Source organism: Haematobia irritans, chromosome 5 (assembly GCF_050003625.1).
Source record: "Haematobia irritans isolate KBUSLIRL chromosome 5, ASM5000362v1, whole genome shotgun sequence".
Taxonomy (NCBI): Eukaryota; Metazoa; Arthropoda; class Insecta; order Diptera; family Muscidae; genus Haematobia; species Haematobia irritans.
Window position 1 is genome coordinate 71,476,039 of NC_134401.1, and position 25,533 is coordinate 71,501,571.

Sequence of the window (25,533 nt, forward strand, 5' to 3'; positions counted from 1 at the left end):
AGGACTTGATGATGGCTCATCACACCACCTTTCGCTATTTCATTTACGAGCTTATGAACCTCATTTCGTTTTGCCAGTGGAACACTTCGTGGGCCTGTTTTATTGGTTTTTGCTCTGTAGTATTTATTTCATGCTTCACAACAGATGTTCTTCCTTGATTTCTCTTCTCAAAATCAAGGGCAGAGGCGTTTTCCATTCCATTACAATTGATTGGCCTTATTTTTCTCGGTCGGTGATAGACGATGTGTCCAAGCTTCGACATAAAGATGTTTCTTCGCTGTGCCATGTGCCTTCGATGAGTTGCTTTCCAAATTGACTATTGCCTCGGCTGGTGTACATTTGCCAATGTCAGAAAATTTTCAAATATGCTCTTGACGGTCAGACATGTTTAAAACTCGGACTGGTATAAGTCCCTCTTCATTCGTTGTTATCAGGGCGTTTGCTATCAAGATGTTATTATTTGTACTATTTACTGGTTCAACCACCCACAATTTGCCGACTTCACAATCTCCATTCATTGGCACCTATAATATTGCTTCAGCATGCGGCGGTATTAACTCTGGCTTGCTCGTAATCAACTGTCTGATAGGGGTATTCTTGTCGTATACCACATTAACCGGTATTTCGGTATTGGACCAGGTCATGACACGACGTTTCATATCCAGGTTTAGACCAAAAGCAATCATGAAATCCGCACCTATTCTAACATCATCTACTATATCGGCCACAACGAACTCATACTTAACGGATATTTTAGCAATTGTTAACTTCATGGCGACTTTCCCATATACTATTCCACTGTGGCTGTGCGTAGTTTGACTCCAATCAATGGTGCAACTTTTTCTTTTACTATGTCTGATGTGATGATAGACTTCGACGCACCCGTATCCAACGTCAATATACGCTTGTCGCCGTTAATAAACCCCGCGACAGTTAAATTGTTATTTTGCTGTTGTACTATTGCTATGGAGATTGTGGGGATATCATATGTGGGAGCCAGCTCTTGCCCCGCTGAACTAGCTTGATTTAGTTTAAAGGTGACTCACTGGACTGTGGGTTCACCCACACATGGCTATTGTTTGATGGGGATGGCGATTTCGATCGTAGCCAGTTCGACCAGTAGCCGCTTTTGAAGCTGAGCTTTGTTTCATGTAGTCGGCTGCTCCAGTTTGCTCAATTCCTTTTTGAAGTCTTCCACTCGAAGCTCATTAAACTTCATTGTAGATATTTTTTTCGTTATCCCACTTCGGACACCAATTGTTACGTTTTTATATTGAAGCGTATTTAATGACCCGATAATTAAAACACAGTTCTTTTCAAATAACGGCAATCTACAATTTCTGAATTTTAGCTTACGACTGACTTCATAGCTCCCTCTGTCAGCTCTTTTATAGTACTGTATAACGATATCGAAAATTCTCGGAACTCTGGCCTACAACATTCTAGACTATTCTACTACTATCTGGTAGATGTCGCACGGGCGATATCGCACATAACAGGTTGGCTGATAAGTCCCCGGTCTAACAAAGAAAAACACATTTTTTTTGTCAAAATTCGTTTTTATTATCCAACATAGTTCCCTTCAAGAGCGATACAACGATTATAACGACCTTCCAATTTTTTTCGCTGTGGGCCAGATCTGGAGAATACCGTGGGTGGGGAAGCAATTCGAAGCCCAATTCATGAATTTTTGCCATCGTTCTCAATGACTTGTGGCAAGGTGCGTTATCTTGGTGGAACAACACTTTTTTCTTCTTCTCAGTGGGCCGTTTTGCCGCGGTTTCGACCTTCAAACGCTCCAATAACACCATATAATAGTCACTGTTGATGGTTTTTCCCTTCTCAAGATAATCGATAAAAATTATTCCATGCGCATCCCAAAAAACAGAGGCGATTACTTTGCCAGCGGACTTTTGAGTCTTTCCACGCTTCGGAGACAGTTCACCGGTCGCTGTCCACTCAGCCGACTGTCGATTGGACTCAGGAGTGTAGTGATGGAGCCATGTTTCATCCACTGTCATATATCGACAGAAAAACTCGGGTGTATTACGAGTTAACAGCTGCAAATACCACTCAGAATCATCGACACGTTGTTGTTTTTGGTCAAATGTGAACTCGCGCGGCACCCATTTTGCTCAGAGCTTCGGCATATCCAAATATTGATGAATGATATGATCAACACGTTCCTTTGATATCTTTAAGGCCTCTGCTATCTCGATCAACTTCATTTTACGGTCATTCAAAATCATTTTGTGGATTTTTTTGATGTTTTCGTCGGTAACCACCTATTTCGGGCGTCCACTGCGTTCACCGTCCTCCGTGCTCATTTCACCACGCTTGAATTTTGCATACTAATCAATTATTGTTGATTTCCCTGGGGCAGAGTCCGGAAACTCATTATCAAGCCAAGTTTTTGCTTCCACCGTATTTTTTCCCTTCAGAAAACAGTATTTTATCAAAACACGAAATTCCTTTTTTTCACAATAACAAAAGTTGTCTCACAAACTAATTGACTTACAGACGTCAAATTTTGACACGAATCATTTGAAGGTTGGTACTATATAAAAATAATATGCATTTAATACTAGCGACGCCATCTATGTGTTAGACCGGGGACTTATCAGCCAACCTGTTATTTATCAGCTTATGCTCATTGTCTTGGCTACAATCATCTAGAACATTTTACTATTTGGCAGATGTCGCACAGGCATAAATGATTATGGTCATATTACTACAACTATAACAATAAGCAATGAAGATAACAAAACAAAAGGGGTTTCTTTACAATGAACGATTGGGAAACTAAGAACACAAAAGATGTTTAGGAAAGTACTAGAAAATAAAGAAATGATTTTGACAAGTGATGGCGTAATTTGACCGTTACAATTTGAAATTTTGAAATATTGTTACGAATTTGATATTCCTAGATTTAAGTGTATTTATATTAGTTTCCGTTAATTTAAAATTTAAATTTGTAACGACGAAAGTACGTCATCACTTGTTAGAATCATCTTTATATTCTAGTACTTTCCTAAACATCTTTCTCAATCGCTCATTGTAAAGTAACCCCTTTTGCTTTGTTATCGTCTTGCTTATTGTTATTGTTGTAGTAATATGAGCATAACTATCTGGAGATAATTACGAAATACTTAATGGTTGTAGACAAGAATATGAGCGACAGAAACGACAAAGTGATTGTTCCAGATAATTGTACACAGACATGACCAAGTGATTGTAGAAATATGTGTGCGACATCTGTCGGATGCTAGTAGAAAATTCTAGATGGTTGTGGGTAAGACTATGAAGATAACCAGTTGAATGTGTGCGAAATCTGTTAGATAAATAATTTCGAATCTAGATGGTTGTAGGCCAGACTATCCAGAATTTTCGAAATCGTCAAATCACGGTATATAAGCCCCTGGCGGAGGGAGCTGTAAAGTCAGTCGTAAGCTAAAAGTGATATAGTACACATCGTAGAGTGCAACTTATCAGTTAAGCAAATAAATTGTAGATTGTCGTTATTAGAAAAGAACTGTGTTTTTATTAACGGGTTATTAAACACGCCTCAATATAAGAACATAACATTATTTTACATTTTCGTAAATAAACATATACATTTTTTTATTTCATCACGAAATTCGGGGATTCAATCATTTTTTTAATTGAAATGTCTTCAATCACGAAAATGATAGTATCAATCACCCTTTTTGATTGAAAACCAACACGATTTTCAATTAAAAATTTAATTGACTTTTGTCACGGAATCAATTAATTGTGTGATTGAATCAATTAAAACAGTGATTGGTTTTTGACATAAAATTCAATCAATATTTTAATTGAATCAATTAAAATTTTAATTACTTTCGCGACAAAAATCAATCAACTATTTGATTGATTCAATTAAAATTGGCTATAAATTTCAATCAAAAAATGTATATATTGCCCCCCAAAATCGTATTTAGTTTTATTTGAAATAAAAGAAAATATGCGTTTCTTATAAAACCTTTTCAATATTTTATTATTTTTTGAATTATGCAATAGACAAATAAATTAGGTTCTTGTCATTCGTGTGTTTTGTTCTAACATAACTTACACATACAATTACTATCAATAAAAACTAAAGGGTGAAAAAATAAATTATATAAATCATTATCTTCCTTATCATAATAACCATGTCAGCATGCTCCTTCTGATATGTTTGTTAAATTAAAAGTTAATTTTGTTAAACATTACCTGAATTCTTAGTTCCTTAGTTATAATCTTCTTTTGGCATAAAATTTAATTTTAGTAGCAATTCCTTTCCAAAATTTCCACACAGTGAAATCGTCTATTAAAATCTGAACCAATCAGAGACAAAAAAGATAACAAAGCAATGTAATATTTGGTATTATATCATATTGATGATGCTTTGTAAATTCTGGAAATAAATGGAGAATACATATCTTTATTATTTTTGATATTTTTCATATTTTTAAATCCAAAAAGAAAAATGCATGGTTTTAAGCTGAGATCAAAAACAACAATAAGGATTGAAGAGAAACCAACAATAACAAACAAAACGAATGAAGATAGAGGAAGCACGCTCAAAAACAAACCCAGCCAACTACATTCAAATCGATGATTTGAATTTGGCAAAGGAAAAGAGATATGCTTGCAAATTTGTTTAGGCAGTAGCCGACTATCAAACCTTTTTTCGGAAGGTTCAAGTGTAGTTCACTTTGGGTTGAGTGAATTACCCGAATTTATTCTGATAATTGGTTGATAGTTTTGCTGCAAGTAGAGGATGCTGATGAGGAATGTGGTAATTCCGAAACATCTGTACATCCAACCATCTTGCAGTCTATAGGGCTTTGACAAAATAAATTTGACAAGCATACTTTTCCTCTGTTGGTTAAGCTACACTTGTAGTTTAGTCAATGCATGGTTTTAAGCTGAGATCAAAAACAACAATAATGTTTGAAGAGAAACCAACAATAACAAACAAAACGAAAATAATAAAATTTTAGTTTGATGGAAAGAATGATTTCAATACATGGAATTCAAGCTAGAAAACGGCTATATTTAGAACTCTGCAACGTTTAAATGTGAATAAATCTCTTGTTTCTCGTACCATTGCTACACAGTTATTGGTAGTGTTATATTGCGCCCAACAAGTCAACGAAAAACAACGAAAACCAAACCAGAAATTATCCGAAAAGTGAAGATCAGATTTGATCGAAATCGACGCCGTAGTGGTAGAAAACTTGCTCGTTAGCTGAAATTATCGCGAGAATGGACGATACATATACAGGTAATAAAACTTATGAGCACCTACGATTGGTCTAAAATGAAATTTCAACATTTTTTGCAACTTCCCCCAGTCGCCCATGTGTGGAGCGTGAGAAGAAGTAAACCCCCATTCAATATTACATCGTATAGCTAATTGGAACATATCACAAATCAACGTCATCTGGAATACATCCCTTTATATAAATTTAAATACAGGTAAGTTTAAACAAAATAAGCCCTTTTTATGTTCATTAATAGGTTTATACGTTATATATATTTTTCTTGATTTAGATCGGATTGAAGTTCATATTGAGGGTAGCATTTTTCAATTGTAAATTTATTTACATGGTATATATTTAGTGTTATAAAAACATTTACATGAATATTAATGTAAGATATAAATTTCCCAAAATAATAAATATATGCACAATATATATAATAAATACTAACTTTTTTGCTCTATTTTATTTAGTGCGATTAGTAAATCAGTCGTATAAATGAGTTATTTCTAACTTTTCCAATCAATACATACTGAATCAGTTGGGGGACTCATTTGTCACTCTTTTTATTAACTCATTTATAAATCATTATTTTAGCTCATAAATGAGTAATTATGTTAGTCATAAATTACTCATTCTACTGATTAATTTATGCATATTATATGCAACTCCATAATGAATCAATGAAAAGAATAAATTTTCGACACAACTACTTTATACTGGAGACTCATAAATGTCTCCCAAAAGCGCTCTTCCGCAATCGTTTTGAACATTAAAGTAATTCATAAATGACTCATTTACGAGCGAAAATGTTGGCAGGGCATTTTTTAAATAAATTACAAACATACAGTGCTGTTCAAAATATTTGCAAGTAGCCCTACCATGCACTTAATCTAGGTATATCTCCCACAATAATAACTTTATTGTTTCGCTTCCACTTAAAAAATAAGCGTTATGGAGTGGTATTTCCAAGTTCTAATTGGGAAAATTAATGGGCTGTTATTAAAAATTGATATTTCACAAAAGGTAAAGAATCGTATGATTCGGCCTGTTCAAAACATTTGCAACTACCTAGCACCCAGAAATATTTTCTTCTTTAAGGGCAATTTTTTCTATTTTTGACCTGTAATAGTTATAAGGACCTAGAAGAAGAAGATTAAATGCACAAAAATTGCATTATAGGAATACCGTTAAGTTCATTGCTTAATTTGGCCATAAACTGACCGCCATAGGCCTTCATGCCCTATCTTTTGAATAATTCGATAAAATTACCGGCAGTAAGCATAATCAACATAATAAAATGCAAAATATCGATGATGGTATCAAAAAAATTAATTTCGGAAGAGTTCATTGCCCAAAAATTAACTGCGTCTCGAGTCATAAACAGAAGATGCACCAAATCTGTCCACTGAGGTAGAAGAAAACCTCAGACTACGCTAGAAGAAAATCATATAGTCAAAAGAACTATGCAACAATTCAATCAAATATCATCTAAAGAAGACAAAAATTTAATTTAACTGGGTATATGGGTGTTCGATGAGTCCAATTGTTTTCGAAAACAGATTGAAGGAAGCGAGTTATTCGATTCTTTTTTTGCCCTCATATAGTAACAACAACAACAACAATTTTTATATGTATTGTACGTTTGTTTAGTTTTACGTTGCCGTAAAGACGTTTGTGTTCTGCGTAAAGGGTACTAATACTACAACAAAATATTGCTCTAGTTGTTGAGAGAAACATTTTGGACAAAAATGGGTTTGATGATATTTTTGGGCAATATACTAAGAATTCTTTAGAGTTGCATTTCACTTTTAAAAGTAAGTTCTTCGTATTTAATTCTGAGAACAAAATTAAAAAAAAATATGCATAAATGACATTCGTATTTAAAGGAAATAAAATATTTTGTCTTGCCAAATTATTTTTTTTAGGAAAAAAAATAAAACAAACATTAATTTACTTTGCTTGTTACATTCAAAACCATAAAAAAAAATTTAAATTGACCCTTTTAATATGACTCATTTTATTTTCCATAACTCTGAATTACACACTATACTTGAAGCAACGCCAAATAAATAACTTCTTTTCTCATTAAGCATAATTCCATTTCTTGTCATAACATACTCGAGAACTTTACAAATACCCAAAACTACCGTTGAACATTCGAGTATTCTCGATTATCCCGTTTCACCAAATGAATTTGAATGGTTGCTTGCGAACGAGAATTGAAACGAATGCACAACTTTAGTCAGTGACGTCACGACAACATTCCCTCGATACTGATTTATGGGGTTCGGTTCATTCGAACCGATTCGATCAAGCGAGTGCTCGTATTCTATTCATTCGATCATCGACGATGACTCAGTCTTCTCGAACCGTTTCAAGAGTGCAGTTGTGTGCGCTATGAATGGATGTTCCCATGCAATGTTCTAATATCTACCATAACGATCAGAGGTAGAGCATCAGCGTTACCGTTGGGAATTTTCAAAAAGTGGCAAACGTCGAAAAAAGGGGCACAATTATTTTTAAAAAGTGGCACATTCTTTTTATTAACTTATACAAAAACAAAAAAAACTTAAGAAATAAATACTGCTATGAGATCAAGTTAAAATATATTTTGCGAATTCATACAAATTGGTGAACAAATCCTATTTAAAATTATTTTTTAAGCGTCTATAAAATAATCAGGCCTTTCAATTATATCTTTAAATTTATTTACGATATCAAAATAATTTATATCATCATTGGTTTTTAAGTAATGCGGAACCCCCTTTTCTTCAGTTTTTTGTCATTTATGTCAATTCATGGTAAAATTTGTCCACAACTTTCGGATTGTGATGTCGTTTTGTGACCTATCTATATTGTTTTAATGTTTTAATATACAAAGAATTTTTATAGTCGATATCTGCTAAATCACGTTTTTACAAACTTTCTTACAAAATTTATGTATATTTGTAATAGAATATTTTTGTTAAATATAATTAATAAACAATTTAAGGTAAGCACTATGTTCGATTTTCGAGTTGAAATTTTCGCGGTTACTTTACTAAAACAGTTCAATATAACTCAATAACTCAATCATTTATAATTTTGATTATTTCAGGAAAAGTAATCGCAAAAATAAAGTGATTTTCAACTCGAAAACCGAACATAGTACTCACGTTTAGGAGGATTCGCTTTGGAATGTTCTGTTAACGGTATTCATACTTTTGATAATATAAACTAAAAATTTAAGATAAATCTTTGGTATTTGAAAGTGCATTTTGGATCTTTAACATATACTTTCTCTAATTTCTTAGGACACTTTTCTTCCAATTTTTCTCTAATGAGGTAATGCTTCAATACTGTCCACTGTTCCAGCATTCATTTTGAGGAATATAGTAGAATTGGAACAATCTGTCTCAAAGGGCGATTGCAATTTTTTCTAACTGGGTCCTTATGGGATCCATCATCAATTATTTCCTGCGGTCGTAATACACACCTTAAACATTTTCATATTTATCCTGATATTTCATGCCACAATAAATTTGGCATATTCAAAGTACGGTTTACCAAATAAGTTGAATCGTAACTGTTCACGTAATAAGAATTAATGAGCGAAGGCTGTTGGTGCACAATATTAAATTTTCTTAATAACACATCTATGGTGATAACTACCCATAATATTTAAACTTTTGAAAAAGTGGCACGAATTATTGGAAAAGTGGCACAAAATCGTAAAAAGTATCACATTTAGTGGCACAAACAAAAAGTGGCGCAAAAGTGGCACCGTCCAAGAAAAGTGGCAAATTTGCCACTAAAGTGGCACAACGGTAACGCTGTAGAGCATTAGAAGTCGAAGTGCCATTATAAATTAAATATAAATATAAAATAAAAATTAAAAAAAAAAACACTTATTTCAAAGAAAACTAGGTTAGCGCGCCTTCAATTTTCACAAAAATACCTTAAATGGCCTCAGAAGCAGTGGATATGTGCTATATTTTCCTACGACTCAAAAATTAACTTACATGGATCGGATGGTAGAAATTTAGTACGAAAGCTGCAAGGAAAGCCTTAATCCAAGAAATACAAAAAGTTACGTCAATCATGGTGGGACCAATTTTAGGGTCTGAGGGTATTTTTCTGGAAAAGTTATTGGCTCGATTTATAGAGTCGAGGGTATTATGCTGTCGGAAGTGTACAAAAACATTTTGTCTCATGTGATATTACCGTAAGCATTCCGGGAAATGGCGTCTGCTTGGAATAGTCAGCACCATTATGACCTCTAGTACACGTGTAATGTGGTAAAACAATGGATTTCCGATAAAAATTGTGGGTGCTTGACTAACCTGTTCAGTCGGCTAAAGTGAAAGTCATAAAACAAGTTTTGGAAAGCTGTAAAATGAAAATTGGTACGACATTTTTGCAAAAGGCTTCCGAATTCTATTTGAACCTGAACCATGGATATTGTTATGACCATTAATCATCGCACAGCCGTGCAGATCAATCAATATGGCATCACCATAAAGGGCAACTGTCATTCTTGTTTACCCTTATTTCTTATTCTTGTTCTTGATATACTTACGATCGCATTAAATAAAAAGAAGTCACCTTTTTTGTAATTGATTATTGTAAGATTAATTGCTGTTAGAAAATAAATACAGTTTTAGTATAAAGGCAGCGTGCATTTTTTCAATTATTGTTATTGGAAACCAATTTAACGACACAACAGTTGGCGACGAGAGTGAAACCAAATAAATTAATTTTTATTGTGCAAATTAATTATTTCATTTTTTTTTGTAAGGCAGTACGCGCATTACAAAATGGATGCCGCTCAATTTGCAGAGTTTATGAAGGCGCAACAAGCTTTGGTGGCGCAATTAGCCAAATTAACAACTGGTGCATCAACATCTAGTGCAGTACAAAATGGTGGCAGTGCAACAATAAATACAATTTTGGTTCCCAATTTTGATATCTTCGACCCGGCAAAGGAGACATACCGAAATTACATTCAACGCTTTACAAATTACGTAACCATGAAAGGCATTGAGTCGAATAAAGATTATTGTACGAAGCTGCTTTTAAATTCAATTGGAGCAAAATACTTCAATATGGTCACATCGCTGGCGGCACCAAAAATTGCAATGGAACTGCCATACGACGAGTTATTGAAATTGTTGGAGGATCATTTGACACCAAAAAGAAATATCTTGGTGGCACAACATAAATTTTTGTCAAAATACCAGACGGATGGACAGTCAATTTCTGAATATGTTGCAATGCTTCGAAAGGACATTGGTGATTGTGAATTTGTTTCAGAGTGCGAGTGCAAAAGTTCAATTGCTGATGTATTTTTACGTGCACAATTTATTCGAGGAATTTCTTGCAATAGTATTCGAGAGCAATTGCTGCAATCAAGTTCATCGAAGTTTGAAGAAATCGTTTTAAAAGCTTTAGCTTTAGAAGCAGCGAAAGCAGATGCAAAAGAACTAACACAATCACAAACAAATAGTTCAAGTGCAATCACAAACAAATAGTTTCAGAGTGCGAGTGCAAAAGTTCAATTGCTGATGTATTTTTACGTGCACAATTTATTCGAGGAATTTCTTGCAATAGTATTCGAGAGCAATTGCTGCAATCAAGTTCATCGAAGTTTGAAGAAATCGTTTTAAAAGCTTTAGCTTTAGAAGCAGCGAAAGCAGATGCAAAAGAACTAACACAATCACAAACAAATAGTTCAAGTGCAACAATTAATAAAATTTCAAACAAAAGGAAAATGCCAAAGCGTCCTAATGTGCAAAAATCGAAGGTCAAAGTTAATTATGAGCAACTTGGTATAGCTGGCTTATGTTTAAGATGTGGCAAAAATAATCATTTTGCAAAAGAATGTCGTTCTAGTGCAAATTTAAAATGCAATTTGTGTTCTAGACACGGGCATGTAGCAAAAGTCTGTATTGCATCTCTTTTGGCGGATAGTCCTAATGCCGGACCTACATACACAGTCTTACACAAGTTTACATACGGATTAAAAAATTGTATTTTCTTTAATTATTAAAATATAATAAAATATGCATATATATGCTTTAAATTTTGTAAATTAATTTGAAAAACAAAGTATTTGTCCATTTTCAAGAAGATGTTTTTAGTCTGGATTATAAACAACAACAAGAAACATGTTTAGTTATAAGGTAAAAACCTCAAGGGTATGTAAACTTATGTGAGACTGTGTATAACAACAAAAACAAGTCGATTTCAACGAATCAAATTCAGAGTGATGGTTCCGACTACGGAATTTACAAAATAGTCGACGTATACCAAAGCAGCTATGGTAATGTAAATTCTAATCGATACTATGCTAATATATTGATAGAAGGCAAAGTTATAAAATTCGAAGTTGATTCTGGATCTGGATTTTCATTTCTACCCCGAGGAATTTTCAATAAATTAAATTTGTCAAACAAACTTGGAAGTACGAATATCATATTCCGATCATACACTCAAAATACATTCAAGCCCGAAGGGAAAGTTCGAGTTCATGCTGTTTTCAACAACATTTCAATTTATGATGACCTTTATATTGTGCCAGATGGCTGTACAGCCCTCATAGGTCGTACTTGGATTCGTCGATTATGCATTAATCTCAACGAATTGGATAAATCAACTTAATTTTACCATGGCAAAGAATCAACTTGATGTACAAGAGTCTCAAGAGGCAGAACCAGCAACAAAGGATAATCAACATTCGGATAATCAACTTTTGTATCATCCGCATCTTCTTACGAATCTTCCCGGCAGTATTTCAACAAGTCACAGTAATGAGCCTGAAACACCGTCAACACCACTACAACAACAACCAAGCACCTCAACAGGGAATTCGGAAGTTGACACTACACCGTCACGGCGTACATCCAGCAGATTAAGGAAACCACCTAGCTACTACAGCGATTATGTTCGACACTAACTGGATGAGTCTTCAATAAGTGGGGGAGAATTGTTATGACCATTAATCATCGCACAGCCGTGCAGATCAATCAATATGGCATCACCATAAAGGGCAACTGTCATTCTTGTTTACCCTTATTTCTTATTCTTGTTCTTGATATACTTACGATCGCATTAAATAAAAAGAAGTCACCTTTTTTGTAATTGATTATTGTAAGATTAATTGCTGTTAGAAAATAAATACAGTTTTAGTATAAAGGCAGCGTGCATTTTTTCAATTATTGTTATTGGAAACCAATTTAACGACACAACAGATATCATTGACCATTTAATCCTAACCAATGGCAAAAAGTTGCACAGACGTTTGATTACATGGCTATAGTATTTAATATACCCATTTATCGTTAAAAGTTACAAATACTTTAATTATTTTTAAATATATGTGACACTTAATATTAGTTGCAAATGTTTTTAACAGGCAAAAACTCCCATTTTTTAAAAAAATTATAAATTTTCAAAAAATCTTTATCGTTAGTTCCGTTATTTCCTTGAATCTTTAAAATTGACATAGTAAGCAACAACATTGCATTAAAATTTTGTTTTCAATATTTTTATTTTCATTATAATTACGGTTTATTTTCAACAGGGAATGTGGTTGCAAATGTTTTGAACAGCACTGTAGATAGGGTCACGGCCTAAAGGAAAAAAAAGTTGATGCGGTCACCCCCGCATCAACTTATGAATATAATGAATATAAGTAAATACTTCAAAAGCGAAAGTTTCATATTTTGCTAAGATCTTTATAATGGTTGTAAGAAATGGCCATCATAGGGGTATACGAAGCGAAATAAAAAAATTAAAAATCAAATTTGACGTCGGAGTCAAAAATGACCAATGCACGAAATATAGCCCCTGATCAACCACGAACAACGATATGCGTTTCTTTTTAATCGGACTTCAAATGACGACACAACACAATAAATTGTATTTCGGGGGGTCGTAGGGTGCACGAAAAAAAAGTTGTGGTGTTCTGAAATTGTCTTCGAATATGCTACAAAACTGGGGGGTGACCGCATCAACTTTTTTTCGCGACCCTATCTACTGTACATGCTTATTTCTATTCTAACACAATTATATTTAAGTAATTTTGTGGCAAGCAAACAAATGTTTAAAAACTGGAATTAACTATTTGGAACCTTAAACAAAGATATGCTCAAGGCGAAACATGTTATGCACAGCGCAAACATTTTTTTGTTTGAACAAATTCCGAAAATATTTATGCTTGAAGCAGAATATGTTTGAGAGTATATGCTACGCAGGGGATGTTTTTTGAGAGTGTACATATATCCCAAACAAATTTTGCAGGAAGCACACATATTTTTAGATACTTCCAAAACAAAGGTTGATTTTTTAAGAGCCACACGCTTTTTTTTCAAAAAGGAATACATAAAATTCAGAAAAATGCATGAAATCTTTATTGGAATCGATAGTACACGTAAAAAAAAAACAATTCTTTCCTCCCAAACGAAATTTTAAACAAATACATATCGTGTCCCATTTGTTTTTCGCTACACACAAAAAAATATCACCGATTTTTTTTTTCAATTAAACCCTTAATTGAATTTGGAAATGGATTCGATTAACATGTTACTTGATTCAATTAAATATTTAATCAAATCCGAATAATAACCAATTAAAAATGATTGATATTTGTTACGTTTCCAATTAAAATATTAATTGATTCAATCAATTTTTATCGGACGATCCCATCGCCCACTTTCCCGCCCCTTCCGACCGTGTGGGCCTCGTTCCCATGACGTAGGGACAGCGTACACACCATGATCCGGACCATGGCGGGGTGGAGGCAGAGGGATTTTACCAGCTACAGAGAAGGACTCATCTGCCGGGTATATTAAAACACAAGATCAAATATTAGGTTATTCAATAAAACTAATGTATTAGTTATCCAAATATGCTAAAATTCTAGACTTCATCATATCAATACTAAGGTTAGTGTCAACTAGATGATAGATTGAATTAAAAATAATGCACATCCTACGAATAGGCTCCACAGAAGCATAATTCGAACGTTGAAAATCAATATAAAGAAACTGGTAATTCCTAGATGCCCTAAAAGGAACATTTATCCTAATCCTAGATATCAATTCTGAGAATGGAATATCCCCACTAACTAACCTATACATCATCATGGAGCTCAACATCGTCCGTCGGCTCCTAAGAGTAGGCAAATTAATCAGCCTCAATCTAGAAGTGTATGAAGGAAGAATAAAGTCACTGTTCCAATGAAGATGTCTCAAAGCGAACAACAAGAATTGCTTCTGAACCAATTCTATCCTATCAATGTAAACTTCATACTGAGGATCCCACACGATAGAACCATACTCTAGAATGGGTCTAACAAGGGCAGTAAAAAGCCTCTTTGTAACATAAGTGTCCGAAAACTCCTACGCCCAACGCTTTATGAATCCTAGAACCCCATACGCCTTACTCACCATCGAATCAATATGACCATTAAAATTAAGCCTACGATCCATAACAATGTCAAGATCAAGAAAAGAATCAACCTCTTCCAATAACAAGCCCCGTATACTATACCGAACATCAATAGGCCTAGACCTACAGAATCGCATAAACTTGCATTTCCACAAGTTCAAATCCATCAAATTTACCCTACTCCAATTACCAAAGCTATCCAAATCACCTTGTAATAAATGCACTTGATCAGAATTATCAAACGAGGAGAATAACTTAACGTCATCAGCATACATCAAAATCCTATAGTTAACCACGGACTGAGGTAAATCGTTTATAAATAACTAAAATAAGACAGGCCCCAAATGACCTGAGGCACACCTGATGGGACATCAAAGCACCTTGAATAGGAATCACCAAAAGACACAATCTGCGTACGACAATCAAGATACGACGAAATCCAAGCCAAAAGTGCACTGGCCAATCCAATCCTATCCTATCCAGCTTATATAACAAGAGCTTATGATTCACCCGGACATTTTGGCCAAACAGTCAGCTGCAACAACGGCTGTGCGGTTGCGCGAGCTATCGCTGTGGTCGGAAAAAAGTTACGGTCACAGTTCGGTCCTCAAAATAATGCCAGATGTGCCTAACGTAGTGGATTACACTTTGGCGAGTCCACTTTTCGACAAAAAGTTTGAGACTCTAATCCCCAACAGTGAGGCGAGGTGCACACAGACCCAGGGGAATAAAGAATATATAGATTTCTACACTGATGGCTCCAAATTGGATGGGCAAGTGGGGTTCGGAGTATATTCTAATGATCTGGAACTTCGAATAGCGAAAAGATTACTTAATCACTGTAGTGTTTTTCAGGCTGAAATATTAGCAATAAGAGAGGTGGCGAATTGGCTGAGAAGTAATGTTCCAAAAAATGTGGGCATTAATATATACTCATACAGTCAACCTGCAATAAAATCTTTGGACTCTGTGTTCCTCAACTCGAAAACGGCCATCGACTGCCGCAAATCTCTCAATGAGATGGCTGAGCAGTACAATATTCACTTAATATGGGTGCCTGCCCATAGGAACATACCGGGGAACTGCGAAGCGGATGAGTTGGCAAGGCTAGGAACTACCTTACATATTCCATGGGAACTAAAATCTGTTGGTATCCTCTGGCCACCTGCAAACTCTTACTGCGTGAGAAGGCTGTTATGATGGCCACTATTCGATGGGAGAATTGCAAGGTTTGTAACGACACCAAGCCAATATGGCCCCATTTAAACTTAAACCGCACACTAGATATGCTAGTGTTCTCAAGGCGTCAGATAGCACTCCTGATATCTGCTATAACGGGTCGCTGCCTGATAGGCGAATTTGCAAAAACTATAGGTGCGAAGTAAAATGACTATTGTATGAGCTGTCATGATGCGGAGGAAAAGGAATCAATTAAACACCTCTTGTGTGAGTGTCCTGCTTTTTGTGTAAAGCGCAAGCAACTTTTAGGAGCATTTAGCTTCAGATTACTGGCGGATCTGGAAAACGTTAACTTAAGCAGTCTGCTAATGTTTTTGGAACAATCTGGTTGGTTCAACGAAGAAAAATAATCGAGAAGGTTCAGCGGTTAAAACTAGAAGTGCCCATATGTAATAGGTACTTTTAGTTAATGTGGTATCACAATGGACTGAATAGTCTAAGTGAGCCTGAATCTTAATCGGGCTGCCACTTTAACCTAACCTTCACCCGGTCAAAAGCCTTACTAAAATCCGTATAAATAACATGAGTCTGATTCAACATATATTCCAACAACAAACTGATTAATAACATGAGAAGTAAATTCTACCAAGTTCGTAGTAGTCGATAGGCCCTTACGAGAACCATGCTGGCAGGGATCCAGTATCGAAGAAATGCCATGCGACAAAACATCAGTCGCCATCTTTTCAAAAACCTTGGGAATAGCACTCAATTTTGCTATCCCCCTATAATTACCCACATCAAAGGGGCTCCCCGACTTATGAAGTGGTACGACAAAAGAGCTCCTCCATCTTAGAGGGAAATAACCGAACCTCAATGAACTATTACATAACATCGACAATGGAGCAGAGAGACATTCGGAGCAAAACCTCAGAATTATCCCAGGAATCCCATCTGGACCACCACTGGTGGACGCCTCGACCCCACGCAAATACCCAGACACAGACAGACTATCAAATAATGGAATTGCCACCCTATCAAGCGACCTAATAGAATAGGGATATGAACCATCAGCATCATAAGCACCCTTACTATAAACATATTCAAAATAGCCCGCGAAACAGTCCGCAATGGACTGGTCCCCATAAAAGTCAACACCATCCCTCCGGATCTTCGAAGGCCTAGTCGAAGACTTACGTTTCATCCTAACAAATTCATAAAAAGACCTCGGGTTACAATGAATGTCACCTCTAACCTTATCAATGTAACGAACATAACACGCTCTTGATTCCATATTATAAATAGACCTAGCGACAGAGTACCGAGCATAATCAAAATCAGATCCCGTCCTCTTATAACGTCTAAAACATCTATTCCTATCATTCCTGAGTCTTGTCAACACAGGAGAATACCATGGCCGATTCCTAGGGAAATCCACCGTTCGCCTAGGAACAGTCCGCGACACAAAACCGTCCAAAACCTTGTAGAAATTATCAACAGCCATATCGATATCAGACAACCGATCACACCTACAAACAGAGCCCCAGTCAACACCCGAAAGAAGCGAATTCAACAAATCGAAATTCGTCTTTTTAAAACATAGTGAAAATACCTCATCCCGAGCAGCAACCATTTGAGACTCATGAGCAACAACCAAGAGGCAAAGAGAGAAAGCAGGGTGATACCTATCCTCAGGATAAGAAACAGGATCACATCTGGACAAATCAAAATTATAAGGATCGCCTACAAAAAACCAAATCAAAAATCTTCCCAAAGAAGTTCAAAACTCCATTTATCTGACCCAAACCAGCATCAAGAAAAAGATCCAAAAAAGTCGTCACCCATTCCGATCCACCAGAAGTAGTCAGTGGAGTCAACTTTTACAATACTTATTTTCAACGGGAACGTTTTCACTTTTTTCAGCCTTTTTTGCACAAAAATTTCTATGAAGTTTGACTTTGAAGTTTCACTACAAAAACACCAGACCACTTGTGACATTTATTTTAACGACAAGTGATGTAGAATTTTATATACTGTAACCGTGTGCAAAAAAATTTAACGATACTTAATTTTTGTTTTTTTTAATTAATCCAAGAATCCAGGCTATTCTAACCCAGTGTGTGTCGTCTCCGGGAAAAAACGAGAAACAAAAACTACCCTCTTTGAAGCAGCCAATTTGTTAATCAATTCGGAAATAATTTTCAATTACAAGCGTGATTGAAAAATTTTCCGTTCCCAAACGTGTGATTGATTCAATCACCTTTGTGATTGAAATTGAATAATTTTGAGGGATGGAGCGAAAAGAGAACAAGAGAATGGGTATTTATTCAACAACGTATGATGAAGAGATCAGTCTGTGGAAGTATCTCGTAACGAACAGTTGGGTTTTTGTTTTTCGCGTAAATTGAATAACATGATTAGCGACATTCGATCTGCTGCGTTCGAAATGTGTGCATAAATATTTTGAACGCAACCACAATTCATAGCAAAGAGTTGAAATTAATAAAGTGTGCAACAATAAATGGTCATGTGGTAATGATTTGAAAAACAAAAAAATATATGCAGAACGCATGTTTTTTTTTTTTTTTTTTTTTTTGTGGTATTGTAAAAATGGAAAATGATCTATGCTTATTGAAGGTAAACAATTGTGAAATGTGAATACCGTTTTCCATTGAAGCCTGTTTACATTAAACAGGCTAAAATGATATATTTTTTATTCATTTCTTTTAGTGAGCAATTTTATTTCATGAAAATGGTCAATCAATCAACTCCATAATTTCATCATATATACATAAGAATGTGTTTGCAAACAAAAGTTGATTGCCGTATTGTCGTTTAAAATTTTTATTTTTTTTCACTCACTGCAAGAGCGGCATGGGTTCGTTGGAAGATTCACCTTCAAGTTGCAAAGTAGGTTAGGTTAAAGTGGCAGCCCGATTAAGTTTCAGGCTCACTTAGACTATTCAGTCCATTGTCATACAACATTAGTTACATATGGGCACTTCTAGTTTAAACCGCTGAACCTTCTCGATTATTTCCTTCTGTTGAGCCAACCAGATTGTTCCAAAAACATTAGCAGACTGCTTAAGTTAACGTTTTTCGGGTCGGCCAGTAATCTGAAGCTATATGCCCCTAAAATTCGCTTACGCCTTACACAAAAGGACACTCACACAAGAGGTGTTTAATTGATTCCTTTTCCTCCGCATCAGTCATTATACTTCGTACCAATAGTTTTTGCAAAATCGCCTAACAGGCAGCGACCCGTTATAGCAGATATCAGGAGATAAATCTGACGTCTTGGGAACACTAGCATATCTAGTGTGCGGTTTAAGTTTAAATGGGGCCATATTTGCTTTGTGTCGTTACAACCCTTGCAATTCTCCCATCGAACATTTGCCATCATAACATCCTTCTCACGCAGTAAGATCTTACAGGTAGCCAGAGGGATACCAACAGATTCTAGTACAATGTGATGTATACATTGTAAAGTTGAACGGTACGCACGCGTTTTGTGGTTGCTCTAAGAATTCTCATTATTTTGCACGGTTGTACGCACTTGCTTAAACGGAAATTCCAGCAAAATATATTTTAAAGCTTCATAAAGCACAGAAACATCAAGCGAATTGAGTATTCGATCGGAAAACGCCGCATTTTACATTATTAAATACTAACTTTTGATATTTCATTTACAAATGGACTGGAAAGTAAAACAGATATCTATGTTAACCGATTGAAACACTTTTCCGAAAAAACACAAAATATAAACAAACCAGGAAACAGCTGTTAATAAAAGAAGTGGTAATCCTTAAATTAAAAATCAACGATAATGATAGTAATATACGTTGGTTAGAGCAACAAATCTGCAATTCCCAACTAGTATTTAAAGGTATTCCCAACGAGAAGCCAGTTTTTAGCGCAGTACTCAAGATTTGTACTGAAAAATTAAAGATAAACCCAAATTTAATATCAGCTAAAACAGTATTTGAGCGAGATGGAAAGCAAACCGCGGTAGCAGATTTTGGAAATGAGAGTGCAGCCATGGACATTCTGCGAAACACAAAAAATTTGGTCGGTTCAACTATTTCCATCGAAAGGGACTTGAACCCTCGCCCGCAGAAAAATTAAGTGGCCTTGCTAATGGTGAGGAAGGACATTTTGAGGGACTCCAAGAAATACAAAGTGCTGGTAAGAAATGACCGAATGAAAATAAATGATAAATGGTTTTCGTGGGACAGTGAAAATCGTCTTGTATGTGGAAAAATGTCTGCTGAGACGGTACTAAAAGATCTATATGGCGAAGATCTATCCAAAACTGATTTCAATGGCACTTTCAACAAAATATTTTCAAAAAACTAGAAAGAAATATGACTGAAACCCCAAAACAAAAAATATTATTAAAAATTGTTTCATATAATATAAACGGATTGCCAAATAAATATCCATACTTTTTTGATTATTTGTGCAACTTTGATGTAATTTTGCTAGTAGAAACTCACTTGGAGGGTGGATTTACAAAACAGGCAGAAAGATACTTTCCAGGTTATGAAATTCAATGGGTTAATGCGGATAGAAGTTATCGATTTGGACGGGCGATTGGAGGAGTTATGCTTGGAGTAAAACGAAATATTACTACAAAAAGTTTGAGGTATAAAATCAAAAGTATTAATGGATTTATTGGTATTGACATATCTTTAGGGGAATTTAATGCTTTTTTGTCCCACTCTATTTGAGAAGTGCTAATTGGGCAAAATACTTCGAAAACGGCAAGCAACTCTTGGACATATCTAAGCATGAGTCTGTGGCACTTATAGGAGATCTAAACATAAGAATAGGCGAACTCCAACAAGAAATTATGCCATTATTCATGGAAAAGTTCTCATCAGGTTTGGCCAGACGTAGTTCAAAAGATAAAGTTTGTAATGGGAGAGGACGTACGTTCACTGAATTTTGCAATGAAAACAATATGATTATTTTGAATGGACAAACGAAGGGAGACGAGGAAGGTAATTTTACCTTTATAAGTTCTGCGGGAAAGTCTGTGAACGATATCTGCTCAATATCTCAATCTCTTTTACAAAGCGTAGAAAATTTCACAGTGGAATAAAAAATTTGGTCAGATCACATGCCAATAGTTCTAACTCTCAAACTCGATTTCTGGAGAAACAATGTAACTAAACTCAAATTACTGCCAAAACTTATGTGGAAAGAATCCGAAAGGAATAATTACCAATGCAACTTGAATATGAACTTACAAGTGTTGCCAAATGTAAATGAAACCCTCACAGTAAAGCATTTAACGGACGTAATAACCAAATCAGCAAAAAAGGTACAAATTATACCAACTTACACTAAAAAAAATAAGTGGTTTAATGATAGATGCCACTGGGCTAGAAAAAAGGTTTTTGCAAGCTTGCACAAATTTAGAAACACAAATAATGAAGCGGATAAATCTGCATACTTAAATGCCCAAAAGGAATACAAATTAATCTGCGAATCGAGCAAACAAATGTATTATGATACAATTACAAGAAAACTTAATAATATACACAATGGCAAGGAGTTGTGGGCACTGCCGAAAGCAATAGGTAACTAAAGTACCCAAATTAGTCCACAAGTAGATGCAAAGACACTATCGAACTATTTTCGGTCATTGTTGAATCCCGAGCAGAATGCACAGATTATTTTTTTGCGCAACAATGCTAATGACCAATTTTTTGTTGGACACTGATATAACAGTAGCAGAAATCAAATCCATTCTATCTTCAGTCAAATTAAACAAAGCCCCAGGTGAAGACAGAATCCCTTACGAGTTTTTCATTAATTCTACGGATAATTTTCTACAAAAACTTGCCCAGGTATACAACTACGTATATACACACGGAGACATCGATGAAGCATTTATAAGAACCGTGATCTTTCTTATACACAAGAAGGGTGCATTAAATGAAGTTTCTAATTACAGAGGAATATCATTTATTAACTGCGTTGCAAAAATCTTCATGGGAATCTTGAATGAGAGGCTATTCAATTGGGCAGAGGAAGAAAATGTATTATCAGAATACCAGGCTGGCTTCAGAAGACGTTATTCAACAACCGATAATTTATACACACTATCGTCGATTGTCCACTTAAAGTTAGCGGAAAAGAAGAAAGTTTATGCATTTTTTGTAGACTTTAAAGCTGCTTTTGATATGGTCTGCAGGAAACTAATGATTTATAAAATGCATCAACTAGGAATATCATATAAATTTGTGTGAATGATAAACAATATTTATGAAAACACACTTTTTGCAGTATGGACAGGGGAGGAACTGTCGGATTATTTCGAGACAACGTCAGGTGTTAAGCAAGGGGTGCCTACTTTCGCCTCTGTTGTTTTTCATGTATATGAATGATCTTCATGATGCGCTACGAGGCGGAGTAATAATTGAAGACATGAATATACGAGTATTGCTGTACGCCGATGACATTGTGATCATAGCTGAGGAAAGATCGGAACTGCAAAGCATGATTAAAAATCTAGAAAACTACTGTAATGATTGGAACCTTACTGTCAACACAAACAAATCAAAGATATTGGTGTTTAGAAAAGGTGGCAAGCTTTCCGAGCATGAGCGATGGACTTATCGCGGAGAAGAAATTGAAGTAGTATCGGAATATAAATATCTGGGAGTTATTATTACACCACAGATGAAATTCCAGAGTCATATCCGAAATAGGAATATACAATCTAAGAGTGCGATTAAAACGACATGGAAAAACTTTTTACAGAAAGACAATATTAACTTGTGTCAAAAAGAGAATCTCTATCAGGCCGTTTGTAGACCCATTCAATATTATGCCGCTCAGATATGGGGATATGGATATTTTGAGAGGTAGACAAGCTACAAAGATATTTCATATAGAAAGTTTTACATCTACCAGATACTACGCCAAACTACGCTTTAGCGATCGAAACCGGACTTGAGGAGGGACATTTATATACACTTAACCTGCATCTTAATTATATTAAAATAACTCTATTTAAATACCACCAGGAAAGTCTTCCTTGTCGAATGACAAAAATCATTATACAGAAGAACCTATTCTGGGCTAAGGATATAAATAATATGCCGAGAGAGAATGATCAGCAACCAATATCAATGATAACAACACAAAATATCTTTAATAGCATGGTTACAAATCTATTAGAGAACTTAAGGCAAAGATATAAAAATAATTATTTACAAAAGGCTCTAATGTCCACTACCCGAATATATAAAAAACTTAACCATACAATAGGATCCAAATACTTAAACGGTCAATACAGCTCCAGAGATATAACATGGATACTTAAAACTAGATGTGACCTAATAATCTTAAATGGGAACAAACATGATAGAGAAGCGACAGAAAACAACCAAAGTACGTTATGTAATCTACGTGAGTGCGAAAACCTACAACATTTCATGAGAATTTGTCCAGTATTGGGAGTTTACTGACAACATTATTTTGGGAAACCCTATGTTTCTGAAAACGTAGTAGTCGAGATACTAAATGGGGGAAAAACGGCAGACTGGAAGAATATGATATCTTTCATAAAAACTACGGTTTAGATACTTGATTATCTCAGAATTTAATTTAATTTTTTGAAACAAAATATAATTGTACCGTTTTATTTTACTCAAAATTTCAGAAAAAAATAATCTACGGATCGGCTGACGACGGAAGTCATAGCCGTATATCTCTTTGTTTTATTTTATCTTTGGTCAATTTAGTTATTAATTTGAATTCATACTCAATATATTAATAATTATTAAATCATGAAATGTAACTTAATAAACAATAAAGAGATACTACTACTACTACTAAGGTAGTTCCTAGCCTTGCTAACTCATCCGCTTCGCAGTTCCCCGGTATGTTCCTATGGCCAGGCACCCATATTAGGTGAATATTGTACTGCTTAGCCATCTCGTTGAGAGATTTGCGGCAGTCGATGGCCGTTTTCGAGTTAGGGAACACAGAATCCAAGGATTTTATTGCAGGATGACTGTCTGATTATATACTAATGCCAACATTTGTTGGAACATTAACATACTTCTCAGCCAATTCGCCACCTCTCTTATTGCTAATATTTCAGCCTGAAACACACTACAGTGATTAGGTAATCTTTTCGCTATTCGAAGTTCCAGGTCTTTAGAATATACTCCGAAACCCACTTGTAGCCATCAGTGTAGAAATCTATATGACGTTTATTCCCTGGAGTCTGTGTGTAGGAAAGTGGTTTCGCCAGAGTGTAATCCACTACGTTTGGCACATCTGGCATTAGTTTGAGGACCGAACTGTGACCGTAACTTTTTTTTCCGACCACAGCGATAGCTCGCGCAACCGCACAGCCGTTGTTGCAGCTGACTGTTTGGCCAAAATGTCTAAAGGCAATAGATGCAGCATGACATTAAGGGAATATGTTCCTGTCTTACTGAATGCGCCTGAGATACACAAGCAAGCCATGCGTTGAATTTTATCTAAACTTGTCGGCTGCTGAAGTGCCGGCCACTACACTACAACGCCATATAGCATTATAGGTCTAACCACTGCCGTGTATAGCCAATGCACAATTTTCGGTTTTAGTCCCCACTTTTTTCCTATTGCCTTTTTACACGAGTGAAAAGCTACCGTTGCTTTTCTCGCCCTTTCCTCAATATTAAGCTTAAAGTTCAGCTTCCTGTCCAAAATAACGTCAAGGTATTTTGCACACTCACCAAAGGGAATTTCAATACCCCCTAAGGAAATGGGCCTAACCGTGGGAGTTTTGCGATCCTTGCAGTACATGACTAGTTCTGTCTTTGCAGGATTTACCCCAAGACCATTATCTTTCGTCCATTTCGCAGTCATCCGGAGGGCTCTCTGTACAATATCTTTAACTGTTGATGGGAATTTTCCCCCGACTGCTAGCGCCACATCATCTGCGTATGTCACCACATCATCTGCGTGGATGCTAGCACCTTCCGCAGTCTGGAAGCCTCGGACGTATTCTCAATGCTGCTGCAGTAATCATTCCAAGAGTTATGCTGAGCCTTTCTCAGTTCTCGCTTGTATCCTCTCAGATTCTTCTCGTAAGCGTCCCAATCCACAGGAGCTCTGGTGGACTTTGCTTTGTTAAAGAGCCTCCTGCACGATTTTCTCATATTACCTAACTCCGTAGACCACCATGGTGGTCGATTTTTCCCCCTTGGCTTCCCTATAGGGCATGCAGCTTTCAGTGAAATGTTGAAGGCCTTAGTAATCCTCCCCACTGCGTGTTCGATATCTTGTACAGTGCTTATATTTGTCTCTGATATTTCCGGTATCATCATATTGAACGATTCCCTATAACTATTCCAATCAGCTTTCCTAACATTTGGCGGAAATATGGTCTTGGTGGTATGAACACCTAATTTGAAACTGATGTAGCGATGATCTGAGAAGCTATGTTCACTTAAAACCTGCCAATCAAATATCATTTCATTCAAAACCTCTTGCCTGTTTTAGTGACAAAGGTTGGGGCTTTGCAAACTACCAAAGTAGTACGTAAAATAAATTCTAGGAGTGACTCTCCTCTTGTATTAATGTCACCACTTCCCCATATACTATGATGTGCATTTGCATCGCATCGCATCGCATCCCATAATGAGTTGTG

The 25,533-nt window shown here is 35.7% G+C and overlaps 1 protein-coding gene across 3 annotated transcripts in view; it reads right to left on the bottom strand.

Moving 5' to 3' along the window:
* Window positions 1-25,533, bottom strand: part of LOC142239163 (uncharacterized) — a 288,432-nt gene that overhangs the window by 245,992 nt on the left and 16,907 nt on the right. For 2 of the 3 annotated variants that reach the window (XM_075310932.1, XM_075310931.1), the window contains exon 3: window positions 4,234-4,417. The exons of the other annotated variant lie outside the window; for it this stretch is intronic. The gene's annotated coding sequence lies outside the window, so the exon portion shown is untranslated. The remainder of the gene's footprint in view (window positions 1-4,233; window positions 4,418-25,533) is intronic. 3 annotated transcript variants of the gene reach the window in all.